General features: G+C 47.7%; 47 non-coding genes and 19 pseudogenes across 47 annotated transcripts; all 66 read left to right on the forward strand.

The window, feature by feature from the left end:
- The first annotated feature begins 9 nt into the window (after window positions 1–9).
- LOC138541428 (5S ribosomal RNA) lies at window positions 10–128 on the forward strand. Its single transcript, XR_011289435.1, has one exon. It is a non-coding gene; the product is annotated as a 5S ribosomal RNA (ribosomal RNA).
- A 106-nt stretch (window positions 129–234) lies between these two features.
- Window positions 235–353, forward strand: LOC138550718 (5S ribosomal RNA). Its single transcript, XR_011294466.1, has one exon. It is a non-coding gene; the product is annotated as a 5S ribosomal RNA (ribosomal RNA).
- Window positions 354–459: 106 nt separating this feature from the next.
- Window positions 460–568, forward strand: LOC138543737 (5S ribosomal RNA; annotated as a pseudogene).
- Window positions 569–1,031: 463 nt separating this feature from the next.
- On the forward strand, window positions 1,032–1,150 carry LOC138537206 (5S ribosomal RNA). Its single transcript, XR_011285349.1, has one exon. It is a non-coding gene; the product is annotated as a 5S ribosomal RNA (ribosomal RNA).
- Window positions 1,151–1,256: 106 nt separating this feature from the next.
- On the forward strand, window positions 1,257–1,375 carry LOC138538057 (5S ribosomal RNA). The gene has a single exon (XR_011286170.1). It is a non-coding gene; the product is annotated as a 5S ribosomal RNA (ribosomal RNA).
- Window positions 1,376–1,481: 106 nt separating this feature from the next.
- Window positions 1,482–1,590, forward strand: LOC138544582 (5S ribosomal RNA; annotated as a pseudogene).
- Window positions 1,591–1,696: 106 nt separating this feature from the next.
- Window positions 1,697–1,805, forward strand: LOC138544297 (5S ribosomal RNA; annotated as a pseudogene).
- Window positions 1,806–1,911: 106 nt separating this feature from the next.
- LOC138537334 (5S ribosomal RNA) lies at window positions 1,912–2,030 on the forward strand. Its single transcript, XR_011285473.1, has one exon. It is a non-coding gene; the product is annotated as a 5S ribosomal RNA (ribosomal RNA).
- Window positions 2,031–2,136: 106 nt separating this feature from the next.
- Window positions 2,137–2,245, forward strand: LOC138542864 (5S ribosomal RNA; annotated as a pseudogene).
- A 106-nt stretch (window positions 2,246–2,351) lies between these two features.
- LOC138550719 (5S ribosomal RNA) lies at window positions 2,352–2,470 on the forward strand. Its single transcript, XR_011294467.1, has one exon. It is a non-coding gene; the product is annotated as a 5S ribosomal RNA (ribosomal RNA).
- Window positions 2,471–2,576: 106 nt separating this feature from the next.
- Window positions 2,577–2,695, forward strand: LOC138539157 (5S ribosomal RNA). The gene has a single exon (XR_011287234.1). It is a non-coding gene; the product is annotated as a 5S ribosomal RNA (ribosomal RNA).
- A 106-nt stretch (window positions 2,696–2,801) lies between these two features.
- LOC138537294 (5S ribosomal RNA) lies at window positions 2,802–2,920 on the forward strand. Its single transcript, XR_011285434.1, has one exon. It is a non-coding gene; the product is annotated as a 5S ribosomal RNA (ribosomal RNA).
- Window positions 2,921–3,026: 106 nt separating this feature from the next.
- LOC138541327 (5S ribosomal RNA) lies at window positions 3,027–3,145 on the forward strand. The gene has a single exon (XR_011289336.1). It is a non-coding gene; the product is annotated as a 5S ribosomal RNA (ribosomal RNA).
- A 106-nt stretch (window positions 3,146–3,251) lies between these two features.
- LOC138542098 (5S ribosomal RNA) lies at window positions 3,252–3,370 on the forward strand. The gene has a single exon (XR_011290086.1). It is a non-coding gene; the product is annotated as a 5S ribosomal RNA (ribosomal RNA).
- A 463-nt stretch (window positions 3,371–3,833) lies between these two features.
- LOC138537811 (5S ribosomal RNA) lies at window positions 3,834–3,952 on the forward strand. Its single transcript, XR_011285934.1, has one exon. It is a non-coding gene; the product is annotated as a 5S ribosomal RNA (ribosomal RNA).
- Window positions 3,953–4,058: 106 nt separating this feature from the next.
- On the forward strand, window positions 4,059–4,177 carry LOC138545567 (5S ribosomal RNA). Its single transcript, XR_011290833.1, has one exon. It is a non-coding gene; the product is annotated as a 5S ribosomal RNA (ribosomal RNA).
- A 106-nt stretch (window positions 4,178–4,283) lies between these two features.
- On the forward strand, window positions 4,284–4,402 carry LOC138547196 (5S ribosomal RNA). Its single transcript, XR_011291044.1, has one exon. It is a non-coding gene; the product is annotated as a 5S ribosomal RNA (ribosomal RNA).
- Window positions 4,403–4,508: 106 nt separating this feature from the next.
- On the forward strand, window positions 4,509–4,617 carry LOC138542659 (5S ribosomal RNA; annotated as a pseudogene).
- A 106-nt stretch (window positions 4,618–4,723) lies between these two features.
- Window positions 4,724–4,842, forward strand: LOC138550910 (5S ribosomal RNA). Its single transcript, XR_011294651.1, has one exon. It is a non-coding gene; the product is annotated as a 5S ribosomal RNA (ribosomal RNA).
- A 106-nt stretch (window positions 4,843–4,948) lies between these two features.
- Window positions 4,949–5,057, forward strand: LOC138544753 (5S ribosomal RNA; annotated as a pseudogene).
- Window positions 5,058–5,521: 464 nt separating this feature from the next.
- Window positions 5,522–5,640, forward strand: LOC138549341 (5S ribosomal RNA). The gene has a single exon (XR_011293123.1). It is a non-coding gene; the product is annotated as a 5S ribosomal RNA (ribosomal RNA).
- Window positions 5,641–5,746: 106 nt separating this feature from the next.
- Window positions 5,747–5,865, forward strand: LOC138539158 (5S ribosomal RNA). Its single transcript, XR_011287235.1, has one exon. It is a non-coding gene; the product is annotated as a 5S ribosomal RNA (ribosomal RNA).
- Window positions 5,866–5,971: 106 nt separating this feature from the next.
- LOC138545578 (5S ribosomal RNA) lies at window positions 5,972–6,090 on the forward strand. The gene has a single exon (XR_011290834.1). It is a non-coding gene; the product is annotated as a 5S ribosomal RNA (ribosomal RNA).
- Window positions 6,091–6,196: 106 nt separating this feature from the next.
- Window positions 6,197–6,315, forward strand: LOC138541169 (5S ribosomal RNA). Its single transcript, XR_011289183.1, has one exon. It is a non-coding gene; the product is annotated as a 5S ribosomal RNA (ribosomal RNA).
- A 106-nt stretch (window positions 6,316–6,421) lies between these two features.
- On the forward strand, window positions 6,422–6,540 carry LOC138548394 (5S ribosomal RNA). Its single transcript, XR_011292198.1, has one exon. It is a non-coding gene; the product is annotated as a 5S ribosomal RNA (ribosomal RNA).
- Window positions 6,541–6,646: 106 nt separating this feature from the next.
- Window positions 6,647–6,755, forward strand: LOC138543739 (5S ribosomal RNA; annotated as a pseudogene).
- Window positions 6,756–7,208: 453 nt separating this feature from the next.
- Window positions 7,209–7,327, forward strand: LOC138537812 (5S ribosomal RNA). The gene has a single exon (XR_011285935.1). It is a non-coding gene; the product is annotated as a 5S ribosomal RNA (ribosomal RNA).
- Window positions 7,328–7,433: 106 nt separating this feature from the next.
- On the forward strand, window positions 7,434–7,552 carry LOC138551139 (5S ribosomal RNA). Its single transcript, XR_011294871.1, has one exon. It is a non-coding gene; the product is annotated as a 5S ribosomal RNA (ribosomal RNA).
- Window positions 7,553–7,658: 106 nt separating this feature from the next.
- LOC138537882 (5S ribosomal RNA) lies at window positions 7,659–7,777 on the forward strand. The gene has a single exon (XR_011286002.1). It is a non-coding gene; the product is annotated as a 5S ribosomal RNA (ribosomal RNA).
- Window positions 7,778–7,882: 105 nt separating this feature from the next.
- On the forward strand, window positions 7,883–7,991 carry LOC138543740 (5S ribosomal RNA; annotated as a pseudogene).
- A 106-nt stretch (window positions 7,992–8,097) lies between these two features.
- Window positions 8,098–8,206, forward strand: LOC138544198 (5S ribosomal RNA; annotated as a pseudogene).
- A 106-nt stretch (window positions 8,207–8,312) lies between these two features.
- LOC138550911 (5S ribosomal RNA) lies at window positions 8,313–8,431 on the forward strand. Its single transcript, XR_011294652.1, has one exon. It is a non-coding gene; the product is annotated as a 5S ribosomal RNA (ribosomal RNA).
- Window positions 8,432–8,537: 106 nt separating this feature from the next.
- On the forward strand, window positions 8,538–8,646 carry LOC138544754 (5S ribosomal RNA; annotated as a pseudogene).
- Window positions 8,647–9,110: 464 nt separating this feature from the next.
- On the forward strand, window positions 9,111–9,229 carry LOC138549342 (5S ribosomal RNA). The gene has a single exon (XR_011293124.1). It is a non-coding gene; the product is annotated as a 5S ribosomal RNA (ribosomal RNA).
- Window positions 9,230–9,335: 106 nt separating this feature from the next.
- On the forward strand, window positions 9,336–9,454 carry LOC138540684 (5S ribosomal RNA). The gene has a single exon (XR_011288722.1). It is a non-coding gene; the product is annotated as a 5S ribosomal RNA (ribosomal RNA).
- A 106-nt stretch (window positions 9,455–9,560) lies between these two features.
- On the forward strand, window positions 9,561–9,679 carry LOC138541408 (5S ribosomal RNA). The gene has a single exon (XR_011289416.1). It is a non-coding gene; the product is annotated as a 5S ribosomal RNA (ribosomal RNA).
- A 106-nt stretch (window positions 9,680–9,785) lies between these two features.
- LOC138543741 (5S ribosomal RNA) lies at window positions 9,786–9,894 on the forward strand (annotated as a pseudogene).
- A 463-nt stretch (window positions 9,895–10,357) lies between these two features.
- On the forward strand, window positions 10,358–10,476 carry LOC138541135 (5S ribosomal RNA). The gene has a single exon (XR_011289150.1). It is a non-coding gene; the product is annotated as a 5S ribosomal RNA (ribosomal RNA).
- Window positions 10,477–10,582: 106 nt separating this feature from the next.
- Window positions 10,583–10,701, forward strand: LOC138545590 (5S ribosomal RNA). Its single transcript, XR_011290835.1, has one exon. It is a non-coding gene; the product is annotated as a 5S ribosomal RNA (ribosomal RNA).
- A 106-nt stretch (window positions 10,702–10,807) lies between these two features.
- LOC138543123 (5S ribosomal RNA) lies at window positions 10,808–10,916 on the forward strand (annotated as a pseudogene).
- Window positions 10,917–11,022: 106 nt separating this feature from the next.
- Window positions 11,023–11,141, forward strand: LOC138541968 (5S ribosomal RNA). Its single transcript, XR_011289960.1, has one exon. It is a non-coding gene; the product is annotated as a 5S ribosomal RNA (ribosomal RNA).
- Window positions 11,142–11,247: 106 nt separating this feature from the next.
- On the forward strand, window positions 11,248–11,356 carry LOC138544033 (5S ribosomal RNA; annotated as a pseudogene).
- A 463-nt stretch (window positions 11,357–11,819) lies between these two features.
- On the forward strand, window positions 11,820–11,938 carry LOC138540476 (5S ribosomal RNA). Its single transcript, XR_011288523.1, has one exon. It is a non-coding gene; the product is annotated as a 5S ribosomal RNA (ribosomal RNA).
- A 106-nt stretch (window positions 11,939–12,044) lies between these two features.
- LOC138541429 (5S ribosomal RNA) lies at window positions 12,045–12,163 on the forward strand. Its single transcript, XR_011289436.1, has one exon. It is a non-coding gene; the product is annotated as a 5S ribosomal RNA (ribosomal RNA).
- Window positions 12,164–12,269: 106 nt separating this feature from the next.
- LOC138550720 (5S ribosomal RNA) lies at window positions 12,270–12,388 on the forward strand. The gene has a single exon (XR_011294468.1). It is a non-coding gene; the product is annotated as a 5S ribosomal RNA (ribosomal RNA).
- A 106-nt stretch (window positions 12,389–12,494) lies between these two features.
- LOC138543742 (5S ribosomal RNA) lies at window positions 12,495–12,603 on the forward strand (annotated as a pseudogene).
- A 463-nt stretch (window positions 12,604–13,066) lies between these two features.
- Window positions 13,067–13,185, forward strand: LOC138537207 (5S ribosomal RNA). Its single transcript, XR_011285350.1, has one exon. It is a non-coding gene; the product is annotated as a 5S ribosomal RNA (ribosomal RNA).
- A 106-nt stretch (window positions 13,186–13,291) lies between these two features.
- Window positions 13,292–13,410, forward strand: LOC138538171 (5S ribosomal RNA). Its single transcript, XR_011286281.1, has one exon. It is a non-coding gene; the product is annotated as a 5S ribosomal RNA (ribosomal RNA).
- Window positions 13,411–13,516: 106 nt separating this feature from the next.
- On the forward strand, window positions 13,517–13,625 carry LOC138544583 (5S ribosomal RNA; annotated as a pseudogene).
- Window positions 13,626–13,731: 106 nt separating this feature from the next.
- Window positions 13,732–13,840, forward strand: LOC138544298 (5S ribosomal RNA; annotated as a pseudogene).
- Window positions 13,841–13,946: 106 nt separating this feature from the next.
- On the forward strand, window positions 13,947–14,065 carry LOC138537335 (5S ribosomal RNA). The gene has a single exon (XR_011285474.1). It is a non-coding gene; the product is annotated as a 5S ribosomal RNA (ribosomal RNA).
- Window positions 14,066–14,171: 106 nt separating this feature from the next.
- LOC138542865 (5S ribosomal RNA) lies at window positions 14,172–14,280 on the forward strand (annotated as a pseudogene).
- A 106-nt stretch (window positions 14,281–14,386) lies between these two features.
- LOC138550721 (5S ribosomal RNA) lies at window positions 14,387–14,505 on the forward strand. Its single transcript, XR_011294469.1, has one exon. It is a non-coding gene; the product is annotated as a 5S ribosomal RNA (ribosomal RNA).
- A 106-nt stretch (window positions 14,506–14,611) lies between these two features.
- On the forward strand, window positions 14,612–14,730 carry LOC138539160 (5S ribosomal RNA). The gene has a single exon (XR_011287237.1). It is a non-coding gene; the product is annotated as a 5S ribosomal RNA (ribosomal RNA).
- Window positions 14,731–14,836: 106 nt separating this feature from the next.
- Window positions 14,837–14,955, forward strand: LOC138537295 (5S ribosomal RNA). The gene has a single exon (XR_011285435.1). It is a non-coding gene; the product is annotated as a 5S ribosomal RNA (ribosomal RNA).
- Window positions 14,956–15,061: 106 nt separating this feature from the next.
- LOC138541328 (5S ribosomal RNA) lies at window positions 15,062–15,180 on the forward strand. Its single transcript, XR_011289337.1, has one exon. It is a non-coding gene; the product is annotated as a 5S ribosomal RNA (ribosomal RNA).
- Window positions 15,181–15,286: 106 nt separating this feature from the next.
- On the forward strand, window positions 15,287–15,405 carry LOC138542099 (5S ribosomal RNA). The gene has a single exon (XR_011290087.1). It is a non-coding gene; the product is annotated as a 5S ribosomal RNA (ribosomal RNA).
- A 463-nt stretch (window positions 15,406–15,868) lies between these two features.
- LOC138537813 (5S ribosomal RNA) lies at window positions 15,869–15,987 on the forward strand. The gene has a single exon (XR_011285936.1). It is a non-coding gene; the product is annotated as a 5S ribosomal RNA (ribosomal RNA).
- A 106-nt stretch (window positions 15,988–16,093) lies between these two features.
- Window positions 16,094–16,212, forward strand: LOC138545601 (5S ribosomal RNA). The gene has a single exon (XR_011290836.1). It is a non-coding gene; the product is annotated as a 5S ribosomal RNA (ribosomal RNA).
- Window positions 16,213–16,318: 106 nt separating this feature from the next.
- Window positions 16,319–16,437, forward strand: LOC138547198 (5S ribosomal RNA). Its single transcript, XR_011291046.1, has one exon. It is a non-coding gene; the product is annotated as a 5S ribosomal RNA (ribosomal RNA).
- Window positions 16,438–16,543: 106 nt separating this feature from the next.
- On the forward strand, window positions 16,544–16,652 carry LOC138542660 (5S ribosomal RNA; annotated as a pseudogene).
- Window positions 16,653–16,758: 106 nt separating this feature from the next.
- On the forward strand, window positions 16,759–16,877 carry LOC138550912 (5S ribosomal RNA). Its single transcript, XR_011294653.1, has one exon. It is a non-coding gene; the product is annotated as a 5S ribosomal RNA (ribosomal RNA).
- Window positions 16,878–16,983: 106 nt separating this feature from the next.
- LOC138544755 (5S ribosomal RNA) lies at window positions 16,984–17,092 on the forward strand (annotated as a pseudogene).
- A 464-nt stretch (window positions 17,093–17,556) lies between these two features.
- On the forward strand, window positions 17,557–17,675 carry LOC138549343 (5S ribosomal RNA). The gene has a single exon (XR_011293125.1). It is a non-coding gene; the product is annotated as a 5S ribosomal RNA (ribosomal RNA).
- A 106-nt stretch (window positions 17,676–17,781) lies between these two features.
- LOC138539161 (5S ribosomal RNA) lies at window positions 17,782–17,900 on the forward strand. Its single transcript, XR_011287238.1, has one exon. It is a non-coding gene; the product is annotated as a 5S ribosomal RNA (ribosomal RNA).
- A 106-nt stretch (window positions 17,901–18,006) lies between these two features.
- LOC138545613 (5S ribosomal RNA) lies at window positions 18,007–18,125 on the forward strand. Its single transcript, XR_011290837.1, has one exon. It is a non-coding gene; the product is annotated as a 5S ribosomal RNA (ribosomal RNA).
- The last annotated feature ends 35 nt before the right edge of the window (window positions 18,126–18,160 follow it).

Raw genomic sequence — 18,160 nt, forward strand, 5'->3', positions numbered from 1 at the left:
AGGCCCAGAGACTACGGCCACACCACACTGAATGCGCCTGATCTCATCTGATCTCAGAAGCTAAGCAGTGTCGGGCCTAGTTAGTACCTGGATGGGAGACCGCCTGGGATTACCAGGTGCTGTAGGCTTTTTTGTACTCCAAGTTCAGGAAGTGAGCCATTTCTCAATTGCCTTTCAAAACTGCAAGGTCTAGCCGACTAGATGCTTAAAAGTACAAAACTCACAAGAACTAGAGCCTACGGCCACACCACACTGAATGCGCCCGATCTCGTCTGATCTCGGAAGCTAAGCAGTGTCGGGCCTCGTTAGTACCTGGATGGGAGACCGCCTGGGAATACCAGGTGCTGTAGGCTTTTTTGTGCTCCAAGTTCAGGAAGTGAGCCATTTCACAATTTCTTTTCAAAACTGCAAGGTCTAGCTGACTAGATGCTTAAAAGTACAAAACTCACTAGGCCCAGAGCCTACGGCCACACCACACTGAATGCGCCCGATCTCGGAAGCTAAGCAGGGTCGGGCCTAGTTAGTACCTGGATGGGAGACTGCCTGGGAATACCAGGTGCTGTAGGCTTTTTCGTGCTCCATGATTAGTAATTGCGCAACTTCTCAATTATTTTTCAAATTTGGTATGTTTCCAAAATAATTGTATCCCGTTTTATAGCGGAAATGTTGGACAACATCATGAGGGCTGGAGCTACCTTTTTACATAGAATTAGCATACAGGTAGTGTGTTCATGGGTAATAAATCGACTTTCACATGTAATGCAGTACAGAGAATATTGAGTCCTTCAAGAGGCATGAAAGAAAACCATTATTGTGTTGATTGTTCTCTCCACCTCCCTGCAACAGACACAGGATGGATGAATTAAAGTTATCCTACCAGACATAGGAGTCCTGAATGGGCCCACCAGTCTTATATATCTCGCCTGATCGAGCCTGATCGAGCGATGAGCGTGGTATCATGTTGCAAGTGGCTGCATGGCTTAGCTTACTAAATGCAAATGCATAAGAGTAATATTCTTAGCATTCCTAGAGCCTACGGCCACACCACACTGAATGCACCCGATCTCGTCTGATCTTGGAAGTTAAGCAGTGTTAGGCCTAGTTAGTACCTGGATGGGAGACCGCCTGGGAATACCAGGTGCTGTAGGCTTTTTTGTGCTCCAAGTTCAGGAAGTGAGCCCTTTCTCAATTGCCTTTCAAAACTGCAAGGTCTAGCCGACTAGATGCTTAAAAGTACAAAATTCACTAGGCCCAGAGCCTACGGCCACACCACACTGAATGCGCCTGATCTCGTCTGATCTCAGAAGCTAAGCAGTGTTGGGCCTAGTTAGTACCTGGATGGGAGACCGCCTGGGAATACCAGGTGCTGTAGGCTTTTTTGTACTCCAAGTTCAGGAAGTGAGCCATTTCTCAATTGCCTTTCAAAACTGCAAGGTCTAGCCGACTAGATGCTTAAAAGTACAAAACTCACAAGGCCCAGACCCTACGGCCACACCACACTGAATGCGCCCGATCTCGGAAGCTAAGCAGTGTCGGGCCTCGTTAGTATCTGGATGGGAGACCGCCTGGGAATACCAGGTGCTGTAGGCTTTTTTGTGCTCCAAGTTCAGGAAGTGAGCCATTTCTCAATTGCCTTTCAAAACTGCAAGGTCTAGCTGACTAGATGCTTAAAAGTACAAAACTCACTAGGCCCAGAGCCTACGGCCACACCACACTGATTGCGTCTGATCTCGGAAGCTAAGCAGTGTCGGGCCTAGTTAGTACCTGGATGGGAAACCACCTGGGAATACCAGGTGCTGTAGGCTTTTTTGTGCTCCAAGTTCAGGAAGTGAGCCATTTCACAATTGCCTTTCAAAACTGCAAGGTCTAGCCGACTAGATGCTTAAAAGTACAAAACTCACTAAGCCCAGAGCTTACGGCCACACCACACTGAATGCGCCCGATCTCATCTGATCTCAGAAGCTAAGCAGTGTCGGGCCTAGTTAGTACTTGGATGGGAGACCGCCTGGGAAAACCAGGTGCTGTAGGCTTTTTTGTGCTCCAAGTTCAGGAAGTGAGCCATTTCACAATTGCCTTTCAAAACTGCAAGGTCTAGCCGACTAGATGCTTAAAAGTACAAAACTCACTAGGCCCAGAGCCTACGGCCACACCACACTGAATGCGCCCGATCTCGGAAGCTAAGCAGGGTCGGGCCTAGTTAGTACCTGGATGGGAGACCGCCTGGGAATACCAGGTGCTGTAGGCTTTTTTGTACTCCAAGTTCAGGAAGTGAGCCATTTCTCAATTGCCTTTCAAAACTGCAAGGTCTAGCCGACTAGATGCTTAAAAGTACAAAACTCACAAGGCTCAGAGCCTACGGCCACACCACACTGAATGCGCCCGATCTCGTCTGATCTCGGAAGCTAAGCAGTGTCGGGCCTCGTTAGTACCTGGATGGGAGACCGCCTGGGAATACCAGGTGCTGTAGGCTTTTTTGTGCTCCAAGTTCAGGAAGTGAGCCATTTCTCAATTGCCTTTCAAAACTGCAAGGTCTAGCTGACTAGATGCTTAAAAGTACAAAACTCACTAGGCCCAGAGCCTACGGCCACACCACACTGATTGCGCCCGATCTCGTCTGATCTCGGAAGCTAAGCAGTGTCAGGCCTAGTTAGTACCTGGATGGGAGACCACCTGGGAATACCAGGTGCTGTAGGCTTTTTTGTGCTCCAAGTTCAAGAAGTGAGCCATTTCACAATTGCCTTTCAAAACTGCAAGGTCTAGCCGACTAGATGCTTAAAAGTACAAAACTCACTAGGCCCAGAGCCTACGGCCACACCACACTGAATGCGCCTGATCTCGTCTGATCTCAGAAGCTAAGCAGTGTCGGGCCTAGTTAGTACCTGGATGGGAGACCGCCTGCGAATACCAGGTGCTGTAGGCTTTTTTGTACTCCAAGTTCAGGAAGTGAGCCATTTCTCAATTGCCTTTCAAAACTGCAAGGTCTAGCCGACTAGATGCTTAAAAGTACAAAACTCACAAGGCCCAGAGCCTACGGCCACACCACACTGAATGCGCCCGATCTCGTCTGATCTCGGAAGCTAAGCAGTGTCGGGCCTCGTTAGTAACTGGATGGGAGACCGCCTGGGAATACCAGGTGCTGTAGGCTTTTTTGTGCTCCAAGTTCAGGAAGTGAGCCATTTCACAATTGCCTTTCAAAACTGCAAGGTCTAGCCGACTAGATGCTTAAAAGTACAAAACTCACTAGGCCTAGAGCCTATGGCCACACCACACTGAATGCGCCCGATCTCGTCTGATCTCGGAAGCTAAGCAGGGTCGGGCCTAGTTAGTACCTGAATGGGAGACTGCCTGGGAATACCAGGTGCTGTAGGCTTTTTTGTGCTCCATGATTAGTAATTGCGCAACTTCTCAATTATTTTTCAAATTTGGTATGTTTCCAAAATAATTGTATCCCGTTTTATAGCGGAAATGTTGGACAACATCATGAGGGCTGGAGCTACCTTTTTACATAGAATTAGCATACAGGTAGTGTGTTCATGGGTAATAAATCGACTTTCACATGTAATGCAGTACAGAGAATATTGAGTCCTTCAAGAGGCATGAAAGAAAACCATTATTGTGTTGATTGTTCTCTCCACCTCCCTGCAACATACACAGAATGGATGAATTAAAGTTATCCTACCAGACATAGGAGTCCTGAATGGGCCCACCAGTCTTATATATCTCGCCTGATCGAGCCTGATCGAGCGATGAGCGTGGTATCATGTTGCAAGTGGCTGCATGGCTTAGCTTACTAAATGCAAATGCATAAGAGTAATATTCTTAGCATTCCTAGAGCCTACGGCCACACCACACTGAATGCACCCGATCTCGTCTGATCTTGGAAGTTAAGCAGTGTCAGGCCTAGTTAGTACCTGGATGGGAGACCGCCTGGGAATACCAGGTGCTGTAGGCTTTTTTGTGCTCCAAGTTCAGGAAGTGAGCCCTTTCTCAATTGCCTTTCAAAACTGCAAGGTCTAGCTGACTAGATGCTTAAAAGTACAAAACTCACTAGGCCCAGAGCCTACGGCCACACCACACTGAATGCGCCTGATCTCGTCTGATCTCAGAAGCTAAGCAGTGTCGGGCCTAGTTAGTACCTGGATGGGAGACCGCCTGGGAATACCAGGTGCTGTAGGCTTTTTTGTGCTCCAAGTTCAGGAAGTGAGCCATTTCACAATTGCCTTTCAAAACTGCAAGGTCTAGCCGACTAGATGCTTAAAAGTACAAAACTCACTAGGCCCAGAGCCTACGGCCACACCACACTGAATGCGCCTGATCTCGTCTGATCTCAGAAGCTAAGCAGTGTCGGGCCTAGTTAGTACCTGGATGGGAGACCGCCTGGGAATTCCAGGTGCTGTAGGCTTTTTTGTACTCCAAGTTCAGGAAGTGAGCCATTTCTCAATTGCCTTTCAAAACTGCAAGGTCTAGCCGACTAGATGCTTAAAAGTACAAAACTCACTAGGCCCAGAGCCTACGGCCACACCACACTGAATGCGCCCGATCTCGGAAGCTAAGCAGTGTCGGGCCTAGTTAGTACCTGGATGGGAGACCACCTGGGAATACCAGGTGCTGTAGGCTTTTTTGTGCTCCAAGTTCAGGAAGTGAGCCATTTCACAATTGCCTTTCAAAACTGCAAGGTCTAGCCGACTAGATGCTTAAAAGTACAAAACTCACTAAGCCCAGAGCCTACGGCCACACCACACTGAATGCGCCCGATCTCATCTGATCTCAGAAGCTAAGCAGTGTCGGGCCTAGTTAGTACCTGGATGGGAGACCGCCTGGGAATACCAGGTGCTGTAGGCTTTTTTGTGCTCCAAGTTCAGGAAGTGAGCCATTTAACAATTGCCATTCAAAACTGCAAGGTCTAGCCGACTAGATGCTTAAAAGTACAAAACTCACTAGGCCCAGAGCCTACGGCCACACCACACTGAATGCGCCCGATCTCAGAAGCTAAGCAGGGTCGGGCCTAGTTAGTACTTGGATGGGAGACTGCCTGGGAATACCAGGTGCTGTAGGCTTTTTTTGTGCTCCATGATTAGTAATTGCGCAACTTCTCAATTATTTTTCAAATTTGGTATGTTTCCAAAATAATTGTATCCCGTTTTATAGCGGAAATGTTGGACAACATCATGAGGGCTGGAGCTACCTTTTTACATAGAATTAGCATACAGGTAGTGTGTTCATGGGTAATAAATCGACTTTCACATGTAATGCAGTACAGAGAATATTGAGTCCTTCAAGAGGCATGAAAGAAAACCATTATTGTGTTGATTGTTCTCTCCACCTCCCTGCAACAGACACAGGATGGATGAATTAAAGTTATCCTACCAGACATAGGAGTCCTGAATGGGCCCACCAGTCTTATATATCTCGCCTGATCGAGCCTGATCGAGCGATGAGCGTGGTATCATGTTGCAAGTGGCTGCATGGCTTAGCTTACTAAATGCAAATGCATAAGAGTAATATTCTTAGCATTCCTAGAGCCTACGGCCACACCACACTGAATGCACCCGATCTCGTCTGATCTCGGAAGTTAAGCAGTGTCAGGCCTAGTTAGTACCTGGATGGGAGACCGCCTGGGAATACCAGGTGCTGTAGGCTTTTTTGTGCTCCAAGTTCAGGAAGTGAGCCATTTCTCAATTGCCTTTCAAAACTGCAAGGTCTAGCTGACTAGATGCTTAAAAGTACAAAACTCACTAGGCCCAGAGCCTACGGCCACACCACACTGATTGCGCCCGATCTCGTCTGATCTCGGAAGCTAAGCAGTGTCAGGCCTAGTTAGTACCTGGATGGGAGACCACCTGGGAATACCAGGTGCTGTAGGCTTTTTTGTGCTCCAAGTTCAGGAAGTGAGCCATTTCACAATTGCCTTTCAAAACTGCAAGGTCTAGCCGAGTAGATGCTTAAAAGTACAAAACTCACTAGGCCCAGAGCCTACGGCCACACCACACTGAATGCGCCTGATCTCGTCTGATCTCAGAAGCTAAGCAGTGTCGGGCCTAGTTAGTACCTGGATGGGAGACCGCCTGGGAATACCAGGTGCTGTAGGCTTTTTTGTACTCCAAGTTCAGGAAGTGAGCCATTTCTCAATTGCCTTTCAAAACTGCAAGGTCTAGCCGACTAGATGCTTAAAAGTACAAAACTCACAAGGCCCAGAGCCTACGGCCACACCACACTGAATGCGCCCGATCTCGTCTGATCTCGGAAGCTAAGCAGTGTCAGGCCTCGTTAGTACCTGGATGGGAGACCGCCTGGGAATACCAGGTGCTGTAGGCTTTTTTGTGCTCCAAGTTCAGGAAGTGAGCCATTTCTCAATTGCCTTTCAAAACTGCAAGGTCTAGCTGACTAGATGCTTAAAAGTACAAAACTCACTAAGCCCAGAGCCTACGGCCACACCACACTGATTGCGCCCGATCTCGTCTGATCTCGGAAGCTAAGCAGTGTCGGGCCTAGTTAGTACCTGGATGGGAGACCACCTGGGAATACCAGGTGCTGTAGGCTTTTTTGTGCTCCAAGTTCAGGAAGTGAGCCATTTCACAATTGCCTTTCAAAACTGCAAGGTCTAGCCGACTAGATGCTTAAAAGTACAAAACTCACTAGGCCCAGAGCCTACGGCCACACCACACTGAATGCGCCCGATCTCGGAAGCTAAGCAGGGTCGGGCCTAGTTAGTACCTGGATGGGAGACTGCCTGGGAATACCAGGTGCTGTAGGCTTTTTTGTGCTCCATGATTAGTAATTGCGCAACTTCTCAATTATTTTTCAAATTTGGTATGTTTCCAAAATAATTGTATCCCGTTTTATAGCGGAAATGTTGGACAACATCATGAGGGCTGGAGCTACCTTTTTACATAGAATTAGCATACAGGTAGTGTGTTCATGGGTAATAAATCGACTTTCACATGTAATGCAGTACAGAGAATATTGAGTCCTTCAAGAGGCATGAAAGAAAACCATTATTGTGTTGATTGTTCTCTCCACCTCCCTGCAACAGACACAGGATGGATGAATTAAAGTTATCCTACCAGACATAGGAGTCCTGAATGGGCCCACCAGTCTTATATATCTCGCCTGATCGAGCGATGAGCGTGGTATCATGTTGCAAGTGGCTGCATGGCTTAGCTTACTAAATGCAAATGCATAAGAGTAATATTCTTAGCATTCCTAGAGCCTACGGCCACACCACACTGAATGCACCCGATCTCGTCTGATCTTGGAAGTTAAGCAGTGTCAGGCCTAGTTAGTACCTGGATGGGAGACCGCCTGGGAATACCAGGTGCTGTAGGCTTTTTTGTGCTCCAAGTTCAGGAAGTGAGCCCTTTCTCAATTGCCTTTTAAAACTGCAAGGTCTAGCCGACTAGATGCTTAAAAGTACAAAACTCACTAGGCCCAGAGCCTACGGCCACACCACACTGAATGCGCCTGATCTCGTCTGATCTCAGAAGCTAAGCAGGGTCGGGCCTAGTTAGTACCTGGATGGGAGACCGCCTGGGAATACCAGGTGCTGTAGGCTTTTTTGTACTCCAAGTTCAGGAAGTGAGCCATTTCTCAATTGCCTTTCAAAACTGCAAGGTCTAGCCGACTAGATGCTTAAAAGTACAAAACTCACTAGGCCCAGAGCCTACGGCCACACCACACTGAATGCGCCCGATCTCGTCTGATCTCGGAAGCTAAGCAGTGTCGTGCCTAGTTAGTACCTGGATGGGAGACCACCTGGGAATACCAGGTGCTGTAGGCTTTTTTGTGCTCCAAGTTCAGGAAGTGAGCCATTTCACAATTGCCTTTCAAAACTGCAAGGTCTAGCCGACTAGATGCTTAAAAGTACAAACTCACTAGGCCCAGAGCCTACGGCCACACCACACTGAATGCGCCCGATCTCGGAAGCTAAGCAGGGTCGGGCCTAGTTAGTACCTGGATGGGAGACTGCCTGGGAATACCAGGTGCTGTAGGCTTTTTTGTGCTCCAAGTTCAGGAAGTGAGCCATTTCTCAATTGCCTTTCAAAACTGCAAGGTCTAGCTGACTAGATGCTTAAAAGTACAAAACTCACTAGGCCCAGAGCCTACGGCCACACCACACTGATTGTGTCTGATCTCGGAAGCTAAGCAGTGTCGGGCCAAGTTAGTACCTGGATGGGAGACCACCTGGGAATACCAGGTGCTGTAGGCTTTTTTGTGCTCCAAGTTCAGGAAGTGAGCCATTTCACAATTGCCTTTCAAAACTGCAAGGTCTAGCCGACTAGATGCTTAAAAGTACAAAACTCACTAAGCCCAGAGCCTACGGCCACACCACACTGAATGCGCCCGATCTCATCTGATCTCAGAAGCTAAGCAGTGTCGGGCCTAGTTAGTACCTGGATGGGAGACCGCCTGGGAATACCAGGTGCTGTAGGCTTTTTTGTGCTCCAAGTTCAGGAAGTGAGCCATTTCACAATTGCCTTTCAAAACTGCAAGGTCTAGCCGACTAGATGCTTAAAAGTACAAAACTCACTAGGCCCAGAGCCTACGGCCACACCACACTGAATGCGCCCGATCTCAGAAGCTAAGCAGGGTCGGGCCTAGTTAGTACTTGGATGGGAGACTGCCTGGGAATACCAGGTGCTGTAGGCTTTTTTTGTGCTCCATGATTAGTAATTGCGCAACTTCTCAATTATTTTTCAAATTTGGTATGTTTCCAAAATAATTGTATCCCGTTTTATAGCGGAAATGTTGGACAACATCATGAGGGCTGGAGCTACCTTTTTACATAGAATTAGCATACAGGTAGTGTGTTCATGGGTAATAAATCGACTTTCACATGTAATGCAGTACAGAGAATATTGAGTCCTTCAAGAGGCATGAAAGAAAACCATTATTGTGTTGATTGTTCTCTCCACCTCCCTGCAACAGACACAGGATGGATGAATTAAATTTATCCTACCAGACATAGGAGTCCTGAATGGGCCCACCAGTCTTATATATCTCGCCTGATCGAGCCTGATCGAGCGATGAGCGTGGTATCATGTTGCAAGTGGCTGCATGGCTTAGCTTACTAAATGCAAATGCATAAGAGTAATATTCTTAGCATTCCTAGAGCCTACGGCCACACCACACTGAATGCACCCGATCTCGTCTGATCTCGGAAGTTAAGCAGTGTCAGGCCTAGTTAGTACCTGGATGGGAGACCGCCTGGGAATACCAGGTGCTGTAGGCTTTTTTGTACTCCAAGTTCAGGAAGTGAGCCATTTCTCAATTGCCTTTCAAAACTGCAAGGTCTAGCCGACTAGATGCTTAAAAGTACAAAACTCACAAGGCCCAGAGCCTACGGCCACACCACACTGAATGCGTCCGATCTCGTCTGATCTCGGAAGCTAAGCAGTGTCGGGCCTCGTTAGTACTTTGATGGGAGACCGCCTGGGAATACCAGGTGCTGTAGGCTTTTTTGTGCTCCAAGTTCAGGAAGTGAGCCATTTCTCAATTGCCTTTCAAAACTGCAAGGTCTAGCTGACTAGATGCTTAAAAGTACAAAACTCACAAGGCCCAGAGCCTACGGCCACACCACACTGATTGCGCCCGATCTAGTCTGATCTCGGAAGCTAAGCAGTGTCGGGCCTAGTTAGTACCTGGATGGGAAACCACCTGGGAATACCAGGTGCTGTAGGCTTTTTTGTGCTCCAAGTTCAGGATGTGAGCCATTTCACAATTGCCTTTCAAAACTGCAAGGTCTAGCCGACTAGATGCTTAAAAGTACAAAACTCACTAGGCCCAGAGCCTACGGCCACACCACACTGAATGCGCCCGATCTCGGAAGCTAAGCAGGGTCGGGCCTAGTTAGTACCTGGATGGGAGACTGCCTGGGAATACCAGGTGCTGTAGGCTTTTTTGTGCTCCATGATTAGTAATTGCGCAACTTCTCAATTATTTTTCAAATTTGGTATGTTTCCAAAATAATTGTATCCCGTTTTATAGCGGAAATGTTGGACAACATCATGAGGGCTGGAGCTACCTTTTTACATAGAATTAGCATACAGGTAGTGTGTTCATGGGTAATAAATCGACTTTCACATGTAATGCAGTACAGAGAATATTGAGTCCTTCAAGAGGCATGAAAGAAAACCATTATTGTGTTGATTGTTCTCTCCACCTCCCTGCAACAGACACAGGATGGATGAATTAAAGTTATCCTACCAGACATAGGAGTCCTGAATGGGCCCACCAGTCTTATATATCTCGCCTGATCGAGCCTGATCGAGCGATGAGCGTGGTATCATGTTGCAAGTGGCTGCATGGCTTAGCTTACTAAATGCAAATGCATAAGAGTAATATTCTTAGCATTCCTAGAGCCTACGGCCACACCACACTGAATGCACCCAATCTCGTCTGATCTCGGAAGTTAAGCAGTGTCAGGCCTAGTTAGTACCTGGATGGGAGACCGCCTGGGAATACCAGGTGCTGTAGGCTTTTTTGTGCTCCAAGTTCAGGAAGTGAGCCCTTTCTCAATTGCCTTTTAAAACTGCAAGGTCTAGCCGACTAGATGCTTAAAAGTACAAAACTCACTAGGCCCAGAGCCTACGGCCACACCACACTGAATGCGCCTGATCTCGTCTGATCTCAGAAGCTAAGCAGTGTCGGGCCTAGTTAGTACCTGGATGGGAGACCGCCTGGGAATACCAGGTGCTGTAGGCTTTTTTGTACTCCAAGTTCAGGAAGTGAGCCATTTCTCAATTGCCTTTCAAAACTGCAAGGTCTAGCCGACTAGATGCTTAAAAGTACAAAACTCACAAGGCCCAGAGCCTACGGCCACACCACACTGAATGCGCCTGATCTCGGAAGCTAAGCAGTGTCGGGCCTCGTTAGTACCTGGATGGGAGACCGCCTGGGAATACCAGGTGCTGTAGGCTTTTTTGTGCTCCAAGTTCAGGAAGTGAGCCATTTCTCAATTGCCTTTCAATACTGCAAGGTCTAGCTGACTAGATGCTTAAAAGTACAAAACTCACTAGGCCCAGAGCCTACGGCCACACCACACTGATTGCGCCCGATCTCGTCTGATCTTGGAAGCTAAGCAGTGTCAGGCCTAGTTAGTACCTGGATGGGAGACCACCTGGGAATACCAGGTGCTGTAGGCTTTTTTGTGCTCCAAGTTCAGGAAGTGAGCCATTTCACAATTGCCTTTCAAAACTGCAAGGTCTAGCCGACTAGATGCTTAAAAGTACAAAACTCACTAGGCCCAGAGCCTACGGCCACACCACACTGAATGCGCCCGATCTCGGAAGCTAAGCAGGGTCGGGCCTAGTTAGTACCTAGATGGGAGACTGCCTGGGAATACCAGGTGCTGTAGGCTTTTTTGTGCTCCGTGATTAGTAATTGCGCAACTTCTCAATTATTTTTCAAATTTGGTATGTTTCCAAAATAATTGTATCCCGTTTTATAGCGGAAATGTTGGACAACATCATGAGGGCTGGAGCTACCTTTTTACATAGAATTAGCATACAGGTAGTGTGTTCATGGGTAATAAATCGACTTTCACATGTAATGCAGTACAGAGAATATTGAGTCCTTCAAGAGGCATGAAAGAAAACCATTATTGTGTTGATTGTTCTCTCCACCTCCCTGCAACAGACACAGGATGGATGAATTAAAGTTATCCTACCAGACATAGGAGTCCTGAATGGGCCCACCAGTCTTATATATCTCGCCTGATCGAGCCTGATCGAGCGATGAGCGTGGTATCATGTTGCAAGTGGCTGCATGGCTTAGCTTACTAAATGCAAATGCATAAGAGTAATATTCTTAGCATTCCTAGAGCCTACGGCCACACCACACTGAATGCACCCGATCTTGTCTGATCTCGGAAGTTAAGCAGTGTCAGGCCTAGTTAGTACCTGGATGGGAGACCGCCTGGGAATACCAGGTGCTGTAGGCTTTTTTGTGCTCCAAGTTCAGGAAGTGAGCCCTTTCTCAATTGCCTTTTAAAACTGCAAGGTCTAGCCCACTAGATGCTTAAAAGTACAAAACTCACTAGGCCCAGAGACTACGGCCACACCACACTGAATGCGCCTGATCTCATCTGATCTCAGAAGCTAAGCAGTGTCGGGCCTAGTTAGTACCTGGATGGGAGACCGCCTGGGATTACCAGGTGCTGTAGGCTTTTTTGTACTCCAAGTTCAGGAAGTGAGCCATTTCTCAATTGCCTTTCAAAACTGCAAGGTCTAGCCGACTAGATGCTTAAAAGTACAAAACTCACAAGAACTAGAGCCTACGGCCACACCACACTGAATGCGCCCGATCTCGTCTGATCTCGGAAGCTAAGCAGTGTCGGGCCTCGTTAGTACCTGGATGGGAGACCGCCTGGGAATACCAGGTGCTGTAGGCTTTTTTGTGCTCCAAGTTCAGGAAGTGAGCCATTTCACAATTTCCTTTCAAAACTGCAAGGTCTAGCTGACTAGATGCTTAAAAGTACAAAACTCACTAGGCCCAGAGCCTACGGCCACACCACACTGAATGCGCCCGATCTCGGAAGCTAAGCAGGGTCGGGCCTAGTTAGTACCTGGATGGGAGACTGCCTGGGAATACCAGGTGCTGTAGGCTTTTTCGTGCTCCATGATTAGTAATTGCGCAACTTCTCAATTATTTTTCAAATTTGGTATGTTTCCAAAATAATTGTATCCCGTTTTATAGCGGAAATGTTGGACAACATCATGAGGGCTGGAGCTACCTTTTTACATAGAATTAGCATACAGGTAGTGTGTTCATGGGTAATAAATCGACTTTCACATGTAATGCAGTACAGAGAATATTGAGTCCTTCAAGAGGCATGAAAGAAAACCATTATTGTGTTGATTGTTCTCTCCACCTCCCTGCAACAGACACAGGATGGATGAATTAAAGTTATCCTACCAGACATAGGAGTCCTGAATGGGCCCACCAGTCTTATATATCTCGCCTGATCGAGCCTGATCGAGCGATGAGCGTGGTATCATGTTGCAAGTGGCTGCATGGCTTAGCTTACTAAATGCAAATGCATAAGAGTAATATTCTTAGCATTCCTAGAGCCTACGGCCACACCACACTGAATGCACCCGATCTCGTCTGATCTTGGAAGTTAAGCAGTGTTAGGCCTAGTTAGTACCTGGATGGGAGACCGCCTGGGAATACCAGGTGCTGTAGGCTTTTTTGTGCTCCAAGTTCAGGAAGTGAGCCCTTTCTCAATTGCCTTTCAAAACTGCAAGGTCTAGCCGACTAGATGCTTAAAAGTACAAAATTCACTAGGCCCAGAGCCTACGGCCACACCACACTGAATGCGCCTGATCTCGTCTGATCTCAGAAGCTAAGCAGTGTTGGGCCTAGTTAGTACCTGGATGGGAGACCGCCTGGGAATACCAGGTGCTGTAGGCTTTTTTGTACTCCAAGTTCAGGAAGTGAGCCATTTCTCAATTGCCTTTCAAAACTGCAAGGTCTAGCCGACTAGATGCTTAAAAGTACAAAACTCACAAGGCCCAGACCCTACGGCCACACCACACTGAATGCGCCCGATCTCGGAAGCTAAGCAGTGTCGGGCCTCGTTAGTATCTGGATGGGAGACCGCCTGGGAATACCAGGTGCTGTAGGCTTTTTTGTGCTCCAAGTTCAGGAAGTGAGCCATTTCTCAATTGCCTTTCAAAACTGCAAGGTCTAGCTGACTAGATGCTTAAAAGTACAAAACTCACTAGGCCCAGAGCCTACGGCCACACCACACTGATTGCGTCTGATCTCGGAAGCTAAGCAGTGTCGGGCCTAGTTAGTACCTGGATGGGAAACCACCTGGGAATACCAGGTGCTGTAGGCTTTTTTGTGCTCCAAGTTCAGGAAGTGAGCCATTTCACAATTGCCTTTCAAAACTGCAAGGTCTAGCCGACTAGATGCTTAAAAGTACAAAACTCACTAAGCCCAGAGCTTACGGCCACACCACACTGAATGCGCCCGATCTCATCTGATCTCAGAAGCTAAGCAGTGTCGGGCCTAGTTAGTACTTGGATGGGAGACCGCCTGGGAAAACCAGGTGCTGTAGGCTTTTTTGTGCTCCAAGTTCAGGAAGTGAGCCATTTCACAATTGCCTTTCAAAACTGCAAGGTCTAGCCGACTAGATGCTTAAAAGTACAAAACTCACTAGGCCCAGAGCCTACGGCCACACCACACTGAATGCGCCCGATCTCGGAAGCTAAGCAGGGTCGGGCCTAGTTAGTACCTGGATGGGAGACCGCCTGGGAATACCAGGTGCTGTAGGCTTTTTTGTACTCCAAGTTCAGGAAGTGAGCCATTTCTCAATTGCCTTTCAAAACTGCAAGGTCTAGCCGACTAGATGCTTAAAAGTACAAAACTCACAAGGCTCAGAGCCTACGGCCACACCACACTGAATGCGCCCGATCTCGTCTGATCTCGGAAGCTAAGCAGTGTCGGGCCTCGTTAGTACCTGGATGGGAGACCGCCTGGGAATACCAGGTGCTGTAGGCTTTTTTGTGCTCCAAGTTCAGGAAGTGAGCCATTTCTCAATTGCCTTTCAAAACTGCAAGGTCTAGCTGACTAGATGCTTAAAAGTACAAAACTCACTAGGCCCAGAGCCTACGGCCACACCACACTGATTGCGCCCGATCTCGTCTGATCTCGGAAGCTAAGCAGTGTCAGGCCTAGTTAGTACCTGGATGGGAGACCACCTGGGAATACCAGGTGCTGTAGGCTTTTTTGTGCTCCAAGTTCAAGAAGTGAGCCATTTCACAATTGCCTTTCAAAACTGCAAGGTCTAGCCGACTAGATGCTTAAAAGTACAAAACTCACTAGGCCCAGAGCCTACGGCCACACCACACTGAATGCGCCTGATCTCGTCTGATCTCAGAAGCTAAGCAGTGTCGGGCCTAGTTAGTACCTGGATGGGAGACCGCCTGCGAATACCAGGTGCTGTAGGCTTTTTTGTACTCCAAGTTCAGGAAGTGAGCCATTTCTCAATTGCCTTTCAAAACTGCAAGGTCTAGCCGACTAGATGCTTAAAAGTACAAAACTCACAAGGCCCAGAGCCTACGGCCACACCACACTGAATGCGCCCGATCTCGTCTGATCTCGGAAGCTAAGCAGTGTCGGGCCTCGTTAGTAACTGGATGGGAGACCGCCTGGGAATACCAGGTGCTGTAGGCTTTTTTGTGCTCCAAGTTCAGGAAGTGAGCCATTTCACAATTGCCTTTCAAAACTGCAAGGTCTAGCCGACTAGATGCTTAAAAGTACAAAACTCACTAGGCCTAGAGCCTATGGCCACACCACACTGAATGCGCCCGATCTCGTCTGATCTCGGAAGCTAAGCAGGGTCGGGCCTAGTTAGTACCTGAATGGGAGACTGCCTGGGAATACCAGGTGCTGTAGGCTTTTTTGTGCTCCATGATTAGTAATTGCGCAACTTCTCAATTATTTTTCAAATTTGGTATGTTTCCAAAATAATTGTATCCCGTTTTATAGCGGAAATGTTGGACAACATCATGAGGGCTGGAGCTACCTTTTTACATAGAATTAGCATACAGGTAGTGTGTTCATGGGTAATAAATCGACTTTCACATGTAATGCAGTACAGAGAATATTGAGTCCTTCAAGAGGCATGAAAGAAAACCATTATTGTGTTGATTGTTCTCTCCACCTCCCTGCAACATACACAGAATGGATGAATTAAAGTTATCCTACCAGACATAGGAGTCCTGAATGGGCCCACCAGTCTTATATATCTCGCCTGATCGAGCCTGATCGAGCGATGAGCGTGGTATCATGTTGCAAGTGGCTGCATGGCTTAGCTTACTAAATGCAAATGCATAAGAGTAATATTCTTAGCATTCCTAGAGCCTACGGCCACACCACACTGAATGCACCCGATCTCGTCTGATCTTGGAAGTTAAGCAGTGTCAGGCCTAGTTAGTACCTGGATGGGAGACCGCCTGGGAATACCAGGTGCTGTAGGCTTTTTTGTGCTCCAAGTTCAGGAAGTGAGCCCTTTCTCAATTGCCTTTCAAAACTGCAAGGTCTAGCTGACTAGATGCTTAAAAGTACAAAACTCACTAGGCCCAGAGCCTACGGCCACACCACACTGAATGCGCCTGATCTCGTCTGATCTCAGAAGCTAAGCAGTGTCGGGCCTAGTTAGTACCTGGATGGGAGACCGCCTGGGAATACCAGGTGCTGTAGGCTTTTTTGTGCTCCAAGTTCAGGAAGTGAGCCATTTCACAATTGCCTTTCAAAACTGCAAGGTCTAGCCGACTAGATGCTTAAAAGTACAAAACTCACTAGGCCCAGAGCCTACGGCCACACCACACTGAATGCGCCTGATCTCGTCTGATCTCAGAAGCTAAGCAGTGTCGGGCCTAGTTAGTACCTGGATGGGAGACCGCCTGGGAATTCCAGGTGCTGTAGGCTTTTTTGTACTCCAAGTTCAGGAAGTGAGCCATTTCTCAATTGCCTTTCAAAACTGCAAGGTCTAGCCGACTAGATGCTTAAAAGTACAAAACTCACTAGGCCCAGAGCCTACGGCCACACCACACTGAATGCGCCCGATCTCGGAAGCTAAGCAGTGTCGGGCCTAGTTAGTACCTGGATGGGAGACCACCTGGGAATACCAGGTGCTGTAGGCTTTTTTGTGCTCCAAGTTCAGGAAGTGAGCCATTTCACAATTGCCTTTCAAAACTGCAAGGTCTAGCCGACTAGATGCTTAAAAGTACAAAACTCACTAAGCCCAGAGCCTACGGCCACACCACACTGAATGCGCCCGATCTCATCTGATCTCAGAAGCTAAGCAGTGTCGGGCCTAGTTAGTACCTGGATGGGAGACCGCCTGGGAATACCAGGTGCTGTAGGCTTTTTTGTGCTCCAAGTTCAGGAAGTGAGCCATTTAACAATTGCCATTCAAAACTGCAAGGTCTAGCCGACTAGATGCTTAAAAGTACAAAACTCACTAGGCCCAGAGCCTACGGCCACACCACACTGAATGCGCCCGATCTCAGAAGCTAAGCAGGGTCGGGCCTAGTTAGTACTTGGATGGGAGACTGCCTGGGAATACCAGGTGCTGTAGGCTTTTTTTGTGCTCCATGATTAGTAATTGCGCAACTTCTCAATTATTTTTCAAATTTGGTATGTTTCCAAAATAATTGTATCCCGTTTTATAGCGGAAATGTTGGACAACATCATGAGGGCTGGAGCTACCTTTTTACATAGAATTAGCATACAGGTAGTGTGTTCATGGGTAATAAATCGACTTTCACATGTAATGCAGTACAGAGAATATTGAGTCCTTCAAGAGGCATGAAAGAAAACCATTATTGTGTTGATTGTTCTCTCCACCTCCCTGCAACAGACACAGGATGGATGAATTAAAGTTATCCTACCAGACATAGGAGTCCTGAATGGGCCCACCAGTCTTATATATCTCGCCTGATCGAGCCTGATCGAGCGATGAGCGTGGTATCATGTTGCAAGTGGCTGCATGGCTTAGCTTACTAAATGCAAATGCATAAGAGTAATATTCTTAGCATTCCTAGAGCCTACGGCCACACCACACTGAATGCACCCGATCTCGTCTGATCTCGGAAGTTAAGCAGTGTCAGGCCTAGTTAGTACCTGGATGGGAGACCGCCTGGGAATACCAGGTGCTGTAGGCTTTTTTGTGCTCCAAGTTCAGGAAGTGAGCCATTTCTCAATTGCCTTTCAAAACTGCAAGGTCTAGCTGACTAGATGCTTAAAAGTACAAAACTCACTAGGCCCAGAGCCTACGGCCACACCACACTGATTGCGCCCGATCTCGTCTGATCTCGGAAGCTAAGCAGTGTCAGGCCTAGTTAGTACCTGGATGGGAGACCACCTGGGAATACCAGGTGCTGTAGGCTTTTTTGTGCTCCAAGTTCAGGAAGTGAGCCATTTCACAATTGCCTTTCAAAACTGCAAGGTCTAGCCGAGTAGATGCTTAAAAGTACAAAACTCACTAGGCCCAGAGCCTACGGCCACACCACACTGAATGCGCCTGATCTCGTCTGATCTCAGAAGCTAAGCAGTGTCGGGCCTAGTTAGTACCTGGATGGGAGACCGCCTGGGAATACCAGGTGCTGTAGGCTTTTTTGTACTCCAAGTTCAGGAAGTGAGCCATTTC

This window comes from Ambystoma mexicanum, unplaced genomic scaffold (genome assembly GCF_040938575.1).
Source record: "Ambystoma mexicanum isolate Mex_15411 unplaced genomic scaffold, UKY_AmexF1_1 Mex_scaf10, whole genome shotgun sequence".
Taxonomy (NCBI): domain Eukaryota; kingdom Metazoa; phylum Chordata; class Amphibia; order Caudata; family Ambystomatidae; genus Ambystoma; species Ambystoma mexicanum.